This window comes from Entelurus aequoreus, linkage group LG12 (assembly GCF_033978785.1).
Source record: "Entelurus aequoreus isolate RoL-2023_Sb linkage group LG12, RoL_Eaeq_v1.1, whole genome shotgun sequence".
Lineage (NCBI taxonomy): Eukaryota > Metazoa > Chordata > Actinopteri > Syngnathiformes > Syngnathidae > Entelurus > Entelurus aequoreus.
The window spans coordinates 28484452-28498859 of NC_084742.1; the positions used below are offsets into that span (position 1 = coordinate 28484452).

Below are 14408 nucleotides of genomic sequence, written 5' to 3' on the forward strand. Positions count from 1 at the left end.
TTTTGTAGCAGCACACATCATTAAGATACATGACATGTACCTAGGGCTGTCAAAGTTAACGCGATAATCAAGGTTAAAGGTTCAAGGTTTCTTTAATGGTACCCGGAGGTAAAGTAGTTGTGCAGACATTTGTAATCCAGCATCAAGACAGAATGAAGCAAGCAAACACAAATCATATAAAACATAAAAACATTTTAAAAATCCACAAACGATCACCAGTATTCAGGCACACTGTAGAACAATAAAATATAATACCTAATAAACCAATAAAATCATTGTGATTAAAGTGCTATGGCATAATAATAATTAAAAAAAATAAAAAAAAAATATATATATATATACCGTATTTTTCGGAGTATAAATCGCACCGGAGTATAAGTCGCACCTGCCAAAATACGGTATATATATATATATATACAAATAATAACGAGGTAACAAACATTTCCAATAGTGGCACTATTTTTTTTATTACCACATTAACATGCGTCCTGTGTGACCCTCAGTCCATAAAGTAGCGGTGGAAAAGCAGCAGCATTACAGCTGATGTTGAGTCATAGGCGGTCTTAGGAATAATGCATACATAACGTAATGTCACTGTTCTAGTAATGAGTAATCTAAAAAAAAAAAAAATGTTTGCAATACGACGCCCTTACCGATACGTTTGATGTAATGTGGCATGCACATTTTGAGGTGGTGGTTGTGTTGATGTCACCAAGACAGCTTCAGAATCTCCGCAACTTTACTTCATAAAGTAGCTCTTTGGCCTTGTTCACACTGCAAGTGATTTTTTTCCCCATACGCGACCTGTATCTGATTTTCTCATGTCAGTGTGAACAGTACAATTCCGAATTTTTCATATCCGACCAAGCCTCTTTCGTATGTGGCTATAAATCGAGTATATATGTGATGCATCCTCAAAGTAAATGCTCCCTCGCTGCGGTCGCATTCATCCGACCAGAACGTCATCAAACAGTGATAAGCGTCATAATTATTCACTAAAATAGACGGTTACAAAATAAATGGGTGACAACGGAGCAGAAAACAAGTGAAAATAAAATATCTTAGGAACTCACTTGAAACTTCCACCACTCCTTTCTCAGACTGCCCGGCCACAGACACGCTCTTCAAGCAGACATCAGAGCAAAATATCCTGTTAAACCGTGAGAGCCAAAATACTTGTCCTCTTTCTTCTTACTCTTCTATGCGCAATAATCCGGTTCAGAAAACACAACCTTTATTTAACCAGATAAGAAACCCATTGAGATCAAGATCTCTTTCACAAGGGTGACCTGGCCAAGAGGTCAACAGCACATGTCACAGAACAGTTTCAGAAAAGTAATACGTTAAGACTTGCATTTTAAAATGCATAAAAAAAACTGTAAAACAATAAAGATTTACACCTTTTAAAAACACAGGCACTGTGCAAACGTCAAAATGTTGACTTTGATTGCACAAAATCCTTGAAATCGCCACAAATGTGCCAGTACTGAGACCTACTACAGCTGAAGCCATTTTACTTCCGTAAACACTGCAGTCCGTGCGACGTCACGACGAGACGATTCACATCAGAAATCGCATTTTGTTTTGTAGTGTGAACGGCCACTAAAAATATCCGATTTGACAAAAAAATCCGATTTGGACATCAGACCCTGCAGTGTGAACATAGCCTTTGTTAGTGTAAGCAACAGCCACAGGACACACACACACACATTATTACTCCTATTAGCTGGGAACAATGAACAACAATTCAATGAAGTGATAATCATCAACAATAATAATCCTACAATACCCTGTTTGTGGACAAGAAGAGACACAGCCATTGACACGGGTTAAATTAGCCTTCAGGAAACACATTCAACAGGAGCTGCCGTCGGTAATCTGCTTCCAGTCAGTCACTCCCCGCAGACTACCAATGCTGAGGTATTTTATCTCCACGACAATACATCAGCGAAGCACCTTGGCTTTGGAGCTAACGTGTTAGCATCGTGCTTGACTGCCCATCGAGGCAAAGGGAACATTCCCCTGACTGGAAGGATAGACAGAAAGTCAATAATACTACTATTACTTCTACTATCAGGAGACACTGAACTCAACCCTGGACCTGCAACAACACGGTTAATGTTGTCCCGACTGGCGAAGACTAGCAATGCTACTGCTAGCCTTTACACAAACATTTTCGCTGTTCTCTTTCTCTTTGTCTTCAAAAAAGCCCGCCAAAAGGAAATCCACCCCCAGCAACCCTACCTGGCCTCCCCCTATCCCCCTCTGCAACTCCGCCCCTCCCCCTCCCTCCCCCTTCACCTGGAGGACGATCGATATTAATGTGAACAGCCTCTCTGGAGCCAAACTTGACCAAATCAGAGAAATGTTCCTCAACACGAAGGTAAAAATCTTGTGTTTCTCTGAAACCAAATTTGATCAAAGTATTTCTGACTCAGAGATAGAAATAGAAAACGTTTCGGTTATCAGAAAGGATAGGAATAAACACGGTGGGGGTGTTTGTATGTATATTCACCAGGATATTAAATACATAACTCGCACTGATCTTAACCACAATGACCTGGAATCTGTGTGGGCGGAAATCAAATTTAAAAACGCTAAGCCGGTACTAATAGGGACTGTTTATAGACCCCCTAATCAGAGTGATTTCTATGGGGCTTTGGAAGAATGCTTGGCAGGGACAGACAACATGGAGAAAATTATAACTGGAGATCTGAACACAGATATTCAACGCAAAGATGCGCCTGTCTTCAGATCCTTCAGCAAGTTTTGTAATCTGCACGGTCTTTCCCAGCTAATAGCGCTACCTACAAGGGTGTGTGATTCCACCCAATCAACCATAGATCTCATTCTCACTTCAGACCGGCCTAAAATAAAAAATAGTGGGGTCATGATCTGTGGTCTTAGCGACCACTATCTAACCTTCTGCACCCGCAAAATAGCTAAACCTAAAGCCAATGGCCACATAACAGCCCAATCTAGATCCCTCAAAAAATACTCCAATGACAATTTCAATTTAAAATTAGATAAGTGGGACTGGTCCCCTGTGCTCGCGAGCAACATGGTCGATGTTGCTTGGGATCGCTTCAAAACGGCGTTCCTAAAGATACTAAATGACATGGCTCCCGTGAAAACAGTCAGGATCAAAGCCCGCTCGGAACCATGGATGAATCCGGACCTATTAGCTGCCATAAAAGACAGAGACAGAAAATACTCTGAATACCAAAGATGTAAAACAGAAGTAGATAAACAACCCAATAATATCAACCTCAAATTACTCCTTTCAACTCTCAAAAAGCAATGCAAAAAATTAAGAAATAAGTCAACCAACCTGACTAAATCCTTAAAAAAAAATTACATTAACGACAAAATAGAGGAAAACACAAATAAGCCATGTGAGCTCTGGAAAATCCTCAACAACCAGCTTCCTGGTTGCAGCCAGAAACTTAAAACAAGACTCACCAACATCAGCATCAAGGAGGGTGACTCCCTCATTACAGACAAAATGGAGGTAGCTAGCAGACTTAACATCTTTTTCACCAGCATAGCCGCAACTCTTGTCAACAAGCTGTCCCACCACTCTGGTCGCTTTGGTGTAGAACACATTAAAGCCTTCTACAGAAAGCTAGGAGTATCCAACGATGATTTCAAATTAGAAATGGTCACAGCTGATGAGGTGTTTAAAAAATTGAGCGCGCTCCACCCTAACAAGGCCACCGGCCTTGATAATATTCCCTCCAGATTCCTCAGGGACTCTGCCTCCATCATTGCCCCGATCATCACGCACATAATAAACCTATCAATTACACAAGGCCAAGTACCAAAAGATTTTAAGATAGCAAGAGTAACTCCCCTCTTTAAAAAAGGAAGCAAATTGGAACCTGGCAACTACCGACCTGTTTCTATTCTCAGTTCCATTTCGAAAGTAATGGAGAAAATAGTTTATGAACAGGTCGATAGTTACCTTGCCACTAATAAACCTATGTACAAATTCCAATACGGCTTCAGAACTAACCACTCCACTGACACATGCCTTCTCTATCTGACCGACCACATCAAACATGAGGTGGACGCGGGCAAATACTGCGACATGGTCATGCTGGACCTTCAGAAGGCCTCTGACACCGTTAACCACGCTATACTGTTGGATAAGCTCAGAGCAATCGGATTTAACAAAACCTCATGGAGCTGGATGCAATCTTACTTGGAGGGAGGGGAGCAGGTGGTAGAGGTGAACGGCACCGTGTCCCCCCCCCCCCATCTCGGTGAGCTGTGGAGTCCCCCAAGGCAGTATATTGGGACCTTTACTGTTCCTAATATACATAAACGACATGTCATCGGCATGCGACTGTGAATTGTTTTTGTTTGCGGATGACTCGGCCCTGCTGGTATCCGGCAAGGACAAGTCACAGGTGGAGAAAATCCTCAGTGCGGAGCTCTGTAGAACTTACACCTGGTTCGCTGAAAACAAGCTATCCATACACTTGGGTAAAACAGAATCCATCCTGTTTGGGTCCCACATCAACCTTAAGAAAGTCAATGACTTCACCATAAAAGTGGGGACATTGTTATCACCAGGAAAGATGAGGTCACCTACCTAGGTTCCATTCTAGAGGCTAACCTTTCCTGTGATAAAATGGCAACCAAGGTAATCAGAAAGGTTAACCAATAAATGAGATTTCTCTACAGAATCTCCTCTCTGGTCAACAAAAGCACCATGAGGATTCTGGCGGGAACTCTCGTTCAACCCTTTTTCGATTACGCATGCACCTCCTGGTACCCCAGCACCTCCAAAACCCTCAAATCTAAACTCCAAACATCTCAGAACAAGCTAGTCAGGTTACTTCTAGACCTCCACCCCAGATCCCACCTCACTCCTACCCACTTCTCTAAAGTGGGCTGGCTCAAGGTGGAGGACAGAGTTAAACAACTTGCACTGAGCCTAGTCTATAAAATCCGCTACACCTCCCTGATACCGTAGTACATGTCAAACTACTTCCTTAACGTAAATGACCGCCATAACCACAACACCAGGGGGTGCTCCACTAACCACGTTAAACCCAGATTCCGAACTAACAAAGGTCTTAACTCATTCTCTTTCTATGCCACATCAATGTGGAATGCGCTCCCAACAGGTATAAAAGAAAGGGCATCTCTATCCTCCTTCAAAACCGCAATAAAAGTTCACCTCCAGGCAGCTACAACCCTAAACTAACACCCTCCCCGGATTGCTAATAATCAAATGTAAACAATCAAATGCAGATACTTTTTCTTATGCCTTCTGATCTCTCTCTCTCTCTCTCTCTCTCTCTCTCTCTCTCTCTCTCTCTCTCTCTCTCTCTCTCTCTCTCTCTGTCCACTACTTGATGTCCATATCCTACCCCCCCCCCCCGCCTCCACACCCCTGATTGTAGATAATGTAAATAATTCAATGTGATTATCTTGTGTGATGACTGTATTATGCTGATAGTATATATGATAGTATATATCTATATCATTAATCAATTTAAGTGGACCCCGACTTAAACAAGTTGAAAAACTTATTCGGGTGTTACCATTTAGTGGTCAATTGTACGGAATATGTACTTCACTGTGCAACCTACTAATAAAAGTCTCAATCAATCAATCAATCAGGTAATACAGCTAATGAGTCCGCTCTCGCTGACGTCACATGTCACGTGGCAACAGGTACTGCCTTTTAATGGCACACACTCACGCACCCTGCTCTCATGAAACATTTCTCAACTGCATACACCAGATATTTGAGAGTTTAAAAAAAAAGTAACACTAACACATAAATCACTTCCTCATGAAGTCTGCAGGGACAAGTAATCAGTGATGAAGAAAACATTATATGATGCGTTTTTTAAATAAATGTGCCGCCTATGCTTAAAATGATCAAAATATGTAAATATTAAATGTTATCATAAATGTGCCCATTACAACATTACATATATACTTACATCATGTATATAAAACCCTAATGGAAGTGTTTGGATATTTTTTAGGGGCTTTATAAGCAGAATTGAGCCGCTCCCATAGGCTTCATTGTAAGCTGATTTTTGATCGCATTTAATATTTAGAATGCATTAAAAAAATCCATTGTCATGTCTCCCATAATGATTAAGTAGGCACAATTCCAAAAAAAAGTGCAATCCCCCTTTAAGATGGCCGACTTCTTGCAACAGATTTTCCACAAAGATGGCAGACTTGCTAGCTCCACACTCCACAAACATGGTCAATTTACCTTTGCAGAAAAATGGCTGGCTTGTTGCAACTCAATCTGAAACATGGCATACTGTACATCAATCGATCAATGTTTACTTATATAGCCCTAAGTCACGAGTGTCTCAAAGGGCTGCACAAGCCACAACGACATGGACTGTGCACTGTGCTTGACATGTCAATAAGTGGTAGTAAAGCAAGCTTATTCAACTGGCGGACCACATCCAGCCCGCCAAAGCTTATTATTTGACATCACCCAAATAGACTTAATGAAACTATTGAAACCAGGGTTGATCATGTATGCAGTACTCCCGCCAACTGGCAGGGGGCCGCAGCGAGGCATATATGTCACAATGAAGCAGCACTGGGGGAGTAGAAGAAGAATACTCATTCAATCCTGACGAAAAAATAAATAAAAATTAATTGCAAAATTCTGACTTTTAACAACTACTAGACAACAAAGTATGAATGTTCTGCCCCGAGCGAGTGCTCGAGTCATTGTTTTCTGGCGGACCTTTTAAGCGACGGACGCATTGTTCCAGGAAAGCAGCAACAATGGAAGAAATTCCAGCGTGTAAGCTTCATCACCAAACTTGGTCAAACATTTGTAAGTAGATATTGTTTATAAAAATATTTAGTTTGTTTTGTATTGAAATTGCTGACATTGTGATGTCTTTTGCATTCGTGGTCGTGTTGCCAATGAAATCTTGTAGCGCTAAATTTGACCAGTAGAGGGCGACAACACTATACCTTACGTTTAATTGTGAAAAGTCACATAAAATGTGTGCAATGTTTGGTGGATGAATGTTGTGTAATTTCTATAAAACTAATAATAAATAATAAAAAGCTGAGATAGGCTCCAGCACCCCCCGCGACCCGGAAACGGGACAAGCGGTAAGAAATGGATGGAAAATAAAACTAAGGAAGGGAAATAATTCAAAAAAAGGAACATCAATCCTCAACAAAACTTCTGGAGCTTCTGTTTCTTCTTGCTTTTAACTAGCTGCACACACTGGAAACGAGTAGCAAGGGCATTATAATGAATTTATTGACAGTGCAGTGTGGAAGCCGATGTGTTTACTTTGCAATTAAGTAAACACAGTCTCAAAGAAATATAACCTGCGGAGGCATTTAATGACAAAACATTCACATTTCGATGTTTGGCCCCTGAGACCTTTGGCTCTTGAAACTGTGGCCCTCTTCATTCTGTAGTTGAGTAGCCCTGCAGTTAATGAGTCAACACATAACAATAGACGCGCTATGTAGTAAACATGCACAGAACATGTTAGATTATTTGATGTTGTATCATTGTGGGATGTACTGGTTTTTTTCTGTCCGGGGAACCATTTATTATTGTTTTATTACCTTATTAATCTCGACTGTGTTGATTAAAGGAGGGTTTCTGGGAAAATAAAGTAAAAGGCTGTATTTCATCCCTATGTTAGGACACCGATTTGTTTAAATGGCTGCTGAGGCTGGGGTCTACCATCCCTCCTGCTTACTGTGTCGGCCTTAAATTAATTTTAAAAGCCATCATTTCCCAAAATGTCATCCAAATCTCATTTAGTCTCTTAATTGACTGCGGAATATTACGTACAGAATTATTGTAGCGTATAAAGACACATATGACTACAGAAAAGTATTTCCAGTCACTTCCAAAGTGATACCTTTTATTGCCAAATGGTGCACTTTGCAGGCACGGGCCATTGGCTTCATTATTTGCAGCTCACACTCGGTCCATCTCGTCTGGTGCTGATGCAGAAGCGCAGCCATAGTGATGAACGACTAAGTCACTAGGAGCCTGCGGCACTCAATGCAGCCTTCACTCCTCATGCTGACCCAGGTAGGCAGCAGTGCTAGCATTGCAGCCTGCTAATACAACAACATCACAACTGAGCATTGTTGGAGCTGTAAAGGTGGACTCTTTCATGTAGCTCTTGTATTAGAAGAGGCCATTATATGTGTAAAACACAAGGCTTCCAAATTGTATCAAACTATCATGTCTATGGACACAACACTGTGCTATTAAAAAAAAGTAAATTCCCAGCAAATTACTGGCTAATAATTGCACTTTTACAGTAACATTTACTGGAATTGACTGAAATATCTTTACAGCAATTTACTGTGGAGGTACAGTATGTGCTCACTCAAAATGTCGCTGTTGCCCTGTATTGCATTTCAGTGACGGCTTAACGCGCTAAGTGGTGGAAAAGCGATGACAACATATAAAAGATGGAGGAGGAAAAATAGGCTCCTGAAGTGAGCACTCATCACTGCGAAATGTGGAGAGTCCTTTTGTGTGTTCTTTTTTTAATGATTCGACCGGAGGAGATAGCGATGAGTGGCGGACAGATGGAGCACTTGTTGCTCGGCTGCACGCTGACTTCCAAGTGGCTTTTCTCCTTTCCGCTTCTCTCCTCGTCCTTGTCCGCCCTCGCCACCCTGTCATTTGGCCTCTCCACCCAGCTTGTGCGGCTTTCACTCTGTCATTTTCCAGCTAGAAGCTCCAAACCACAAATGAAACATCTGCTACCTGTGGAATTAAAGAGCTTTACCATCGTGCCACTAAACAGCTCAAATTAGGTCAGGTTTCTTCCAAATCCAGCCTTCCTTCAGGATGGTTTTAATCTTATCTGGGATTAAATTTGCTCTAACTTCAAATCTGCTGATACCAGTGTAAAAATACTTATTTGAATGCGTGGACTCTCATCACAATTTAATGGGAACATTCATTCATTCACTGCAAGTTGCACACAATCGTCCTCTTGTTAACCCCCCAACATCCCCTCCTCGCATTCCCAAATTTCCCCCTGTCTGTAACCATGGCATCTTCACCTCGCGCACCCTTCCTCCTCATCATCGTCGGTGTTCCTCCTCTGTGCCCTTCCTCATATCCTCCATTATTCATTTGTGTGTAATCTGTCACTGCAGCATAAAGCCAAACCTGGTTTACATAATCTGATAAACACTCGCCGTGTATGCATGGCCGCAGTATGTGTGCGTGTGCGTGTGTGTGTGTGTGTGTGTGCGTGTGTGCATGCGTGTAGTGCTGATGAATGCTGGAAGGACTGATAGACAGGAAAACAATGGAGGAGGAAAGTGAGGCAGGATTGGATGATGAATGCCCATAATCTCGCTTGTTGTCATGTTCTGGCCATCCTCTACGTCTTGATTTTTCCTTCTTCGGTTCTTTTTCATTTTTAAGCGCCACAGCTGCGTTGACATTTTAATAATGTTTCTCTTTGCCCAGTCGTCCTTTCGGGGCTCGTCTTTGTCGCGTTTTGTCACCTTGCCAAGACATTCAGTGTTTTAGAAAATCCAGCCACTGAGTCTCCCTGTGGGGACATAATGGTCTCCGCTTGGAACACGTTTGCGGGGTACAGTTCTTTTTGTGTGTCTCCCTGAGATACAGACACTGTGCTGAGTTATTTCTTGGAACGTCTCCATTTAGGCTACTAGTAATGTTTAGAAACGTTCCTTATATCTTCCCAAATGCCATTAAAAATATGTCAAGAAAATGCCAAGGCAAAGGTAAAAATTAACCTGAAAAGCCTTTTCAGCCAATCAGAAAAATTAAGTAAGACACATTTTTGGAACGGCACAAGAAAATCTAGTCAAAGTATAATATTAGTAGAGTTGCACCTTGGGCTGGGTGACATGGACCAAAAACTGATACTGCCGTATTTTTAGTCTGAATGGTGGTGTACAGTATATTCTGGTATCTTAAAGAAATGTGCAAAGTACTTAAGGTTGCCTAAGTGTTTGATGGCTTGACAACCAGTGTTGAGAGTACTCAGATTGTTTTTGTTGTAAGTAGTAACGTGATGGGATGTTTATTCCTATAAAGTAATTAGTTAGCCATTACTATGTTAAAGCAATTTTCATTCATTTTAGACTTAACTCCTTTTATTGTCATTCAAATTCGAACTTTACAGTACAGATAAGAACAACATTTTGTTGCATTAGCTTGTTGTAGTGCAGGATAAAAGAGCAATAAGGTGCAGATATAAATAAATAGATTACTGTACAGATAAATATATTGCACTTTTGCATATGCATCCACGTTTATGGATGTATGTTATATTGTCTTTATTCCAGCCAGTTAATCCGTTTTGGGGGGGGGGGAATTGAGGGGTTTATTACAAAGAACACCAGCTAGCGTATGTTATCATCAGTGGTTTAACAGAACACATTTGTTCTGTCTATATTTTTCACAATTACTAAATTTGTGTAATCCAAAATTTAGCTGGCCAAAAAAATTTGTTGGCGTTTACGACAGTCACTCACCTTGTCTCGTCAACACATACGCGCTGGGAGTGCGTGCGCACATAAAAAGCAGTTTAAGGGAAGCAACAAACAATTTGCAGTCAACTCATGTTCTTGGTTTTATATAGTATACATTCAATGATAGCTAACACTTATTATCCAAATCACTATCATTAGCTCATTAGCTAACAACACCCAAAGCATAATGCATGTCTTAGAAGCCGTAAGAGGGCAGGATGTAACGCTTAAAATACATTTGAAAGGTAGCGCCCTCTAGCCATCTGTGTAAATGTTGCATACAGCCCCTTTAAGCAAAGCACATACATACAAATCTACTATTACGAAAAAGGTTGATATTGGTACAGATTGGTACCGGTATTGGTTGATACAACATTGCCGTATCATTGTTGGACATTAAAAAGTGGTAAATCGCTGTCTGTAGTTTCGACACACCCTTATTCTTGATGTTGCAAGAGTTTGTGGCTTATTCGTCTGCTTTAAAGTGCCTGATTTGGACTTCGCAATAAACAAACTCTGGTTGCTCCAAAGTGTTTCACTTCTGTTTCCTCATAAAAACTATGAGCAGGAGCCACTTTGGAAAGTTGTGCTTCATGGCATCTTAGCAAGCCTACACTTTCTTCTTGTGTAATGTGTCCGATGCAGTTGCGTCACATTGTTGTTTCCTGTCACCTGCCTACAGAAAGGTTTCTTGATGTTACACCGAAAAAGTAAGCTCGGCTAAATCCTCTTTTTTATCTGAGTGCTGTTATCTAAAGTGAGTGCCTCTCACCTCAAAGCTGTGTTTGCTTTTGTGTTTTGTATAGGCTTTGTGGCTGTGATGTTAGCGTTAGTGTCAATAGGCCTGCTTTGTTGTGGTGTTCAGTGAGCAGATGTGTTAGTGTCAAACGCACAAGACAGTGTGTTGCAATGCACGTGGATGCTTCTTTGCCTACTTCAGGGTTTGTGCATTGTGAACACCATGTTGCCTGAAGCTTCTCGCATGCACACACACCAACACACATGCATGCACAAATAAGCAAACAGAGGCGTGCTCATACATACATACAACACACACAGATACAGAATGACAGCAAATCAGGGCGAGGCACGCTGCTAGTGTTCTATGAACATCTGGAATGTATCCATGGCTTCTCTATCATGCGGGATTCGCCCCTGGCGGAGATTATGCTGATTGTGTGTTGCATAACGCTGTATGTGTCACATGCATTATGGGATTGCATACATTACATTACAGTCCGAAATAAGGTACAGGGGGTGGGGAGGATTATGGGAAGTCGCCCAGGCCAGTACAACGGAGGAGCGCCACATCTACATGGCGGCCCGACACCTTGAAATTACTGCACTTAGTCATTTAGAGCCCTATTTACTGCACTTAGTCATTTAGAGCCCTATTCAACACCTGTATGTTTGGCTGTGTGAAAATTATGGAACATGGAGTTTTCCTAACATTTGTGAATGTCATCGAAATCCATGAAAAAGATAACACTTTGCATTTGAAAAGGCCATATCCATCTTGTCGTCTTAAATGTGTGTGCTGTCATGGTTATAGAGTTTGCGTATGCACGCTACAACAGCGTCTTCTTCCTGGCTGGATGGGGATAGTACATTTTTTGGTGAAACTTTGTTTCACTTGTTATTTAGTGTAGTCACCCTAATGTTATGTGTGATGTTAAGAGCTCTGTTTAGTATAACTCAGTGGTTCTTAACCTGGGTTCGATCGAACCCTAGGGGTTCGGTGAGTCGGCCTCAGGTGTTCGACGGAGCCTCTGCCGTGGAGGTCAAGACACACCCGACTCATCGTGTAAATAAAAACTTCTCCCTATCGGCGAATTATGGATACCCCCAGTCTTTGCGAGCAATCCTTTTCGAGGATGCTGGACATAAAAACGAAGAAAAGGAACAGACATTGCTGTGAAAATGACATGAGAGTGGCACTTGCCAAGGTGAAGCCTCGCATATCTAAACTGGTCTCTCAAAGGCAACAGCAGAAGTCACACTGATTTGCAGGTGTGTAATTTGTTCTGAGTTCATGCTCTGTCTTGGTTTTGTTCTTTGAACAAGGTGATGTTCATGCATAGTTCATTTTCTGCACCAGTAAAAAAAACATATACATTTGTATTGAATTTGAAAATTTTATTTTTCCACTAAAGAAGGGTTCGGTGAATGCGCATATGAAACTGGTGGGGTTCGGTACCTCCAACAAGGTTAAGAACCACTGGTATAACTCTTTGTGAAGCCATGCCAGGAGGGGGTTTGGACAGCTGTGTGTGTGTGTGTGTGTGCACGCGAGGGGAGTGTGACAGTTCACAGTTTGATGGATTTGAAAAACTTTAATAAAACTATTAAATTAATTGATTAAAATAGATTATTTTTTTCTATTATTATGATTGCTACATTTTTGCTGATCATGTTGTTCAATAACGTGATTGTTGATGACCACCTCCTTGTCCTTTGTATAGCGTCTATCGCTACAGTACATATTTTCTATTAAATAGTCGCATAGTTCAAAGATGGCTTCATGGTCCAACCAAAATCGTTGTATGTACTGAATGTCCAAATATGGCCATATGTCCTCTTAAGTTACGCCATTGCGCCCTCCTTAAATGATGAGTATTTTGGTTGTTAATTCAGAGTGATATGGTCCTTTTATCCTCTACTCAACAGATGTTTCCAGGTGTCTACAATCCATCAGAATACATTTCATAGCTTTCTTGAAGTCTATTTTATCTTTTAATTACGTGTGGCATAGGTACCGATCTACATTTCTGCCAGTGGGTGCTCGGTGTGTGTGAATTAGTCTTGTCCCGATACCAATATTTTGGTACCGGTACCAAAGGTATTTTGGTACTTTTTGGTACTTTTCTAAATAAAGGGGACCACAAAAAATGTCATTATTGGCTTTATTTTAACAAAAAAATCTTACGGTACATTAAACATATGTTTCTTATTGCAATTTTGTCCTTAAATAAAATAATGAACATACAAGACAACTTGTCTTTTAGTAGTAAGTAAACAAACAAAGGCTCCTAATTTAGTCTGCTGATTTATGCAGTAACATATTGTGTCATTTATCATTCTATTATTTTGTCAAAATGATTAAGGACACGTGGTAGAAAATTAATTATTAATCTACTTGTTCTTTTACTGTTAATATCTGCTTACTTTCTCTTAACATGTTCTATCTACACTTATGTTAAAATGTAATAATCACTTATTCTTCTGTTGTTTGATACTTTACATTAGTTTTGGATGACACCACAAATTTGGGTATCAATCCGATACCAAATAGTTACAGGATCATACATTGGTCCTATTCAAATTCCTCATGTGTCCAGGGACATACAGTATTTCCTGAGTTTATAAACATAATATAAATTTAAAAAAAAAAACGAAAGAAGATTTTGTGATGTTAAAAAAAATTGATGTTATCATAGTAGTATCGACTAGATACGCTATTGTACGTGGTATCATTATAGTGGATATTAGGTGTAGATCCACCAATGGCGTTTGTTTATATATTGTAGCGTCCCAGAAGAGTTGGTGCTGCAGGGAATTCTGGGAATTTTTTCTGTTGTGTTTATGTTGTGTTGCTGTGCAAATATTCTTTCAAAATGTGTTTGTCGTTGTTGTTTAGTGTGGTTTCACTATATGGCACATATTTATGACTGTGTTGGCATTGTTCATACCGCCACCCTTAGTGTTTGGCTGTTGAATAAGTATGCACTTCATTTGCTTGTGTGCAGTGTGTTAAAGTCAAGATGATTACATCATTAGATAATTATTGGGCACAATGAAATCTTGGTTAGACTTTGTTAATTAGAGACTATATGATTTGTAACTTTTATTTTATGCAAAACGCACCAAACTCACCACAAAAATTAACAAGAAAAAGATTG

General features: G+C 40.5%; 1 protein-coding gene across 5 annotated transcripts in view; it reads left to right on the top strand.

The window, feature by feature from the left end:
* LOC133661868 (sodium/calcium exchanger 1-like) overlaps positions 1–14408 on the top strand; it is a 166440-nt gene that overhangs the window by 56721 nt on the left and 95311 nt on the right. The window contains exon 1 of one of the 5 annotated variants that reach the window (XM_062065409.1): positions 11144–11219. The exons of the other annotated variants lie outside the window; for them this stretch is intronic. The gene's annotated coding sequence lies outside the window, so the exon portion shown is untranslated. Of the gene's footprint in view, positions 1–11143; positions 11220–14408 lie in introns of those variants that run through there. 5 annotated transcript variants of the gene reach the window in all.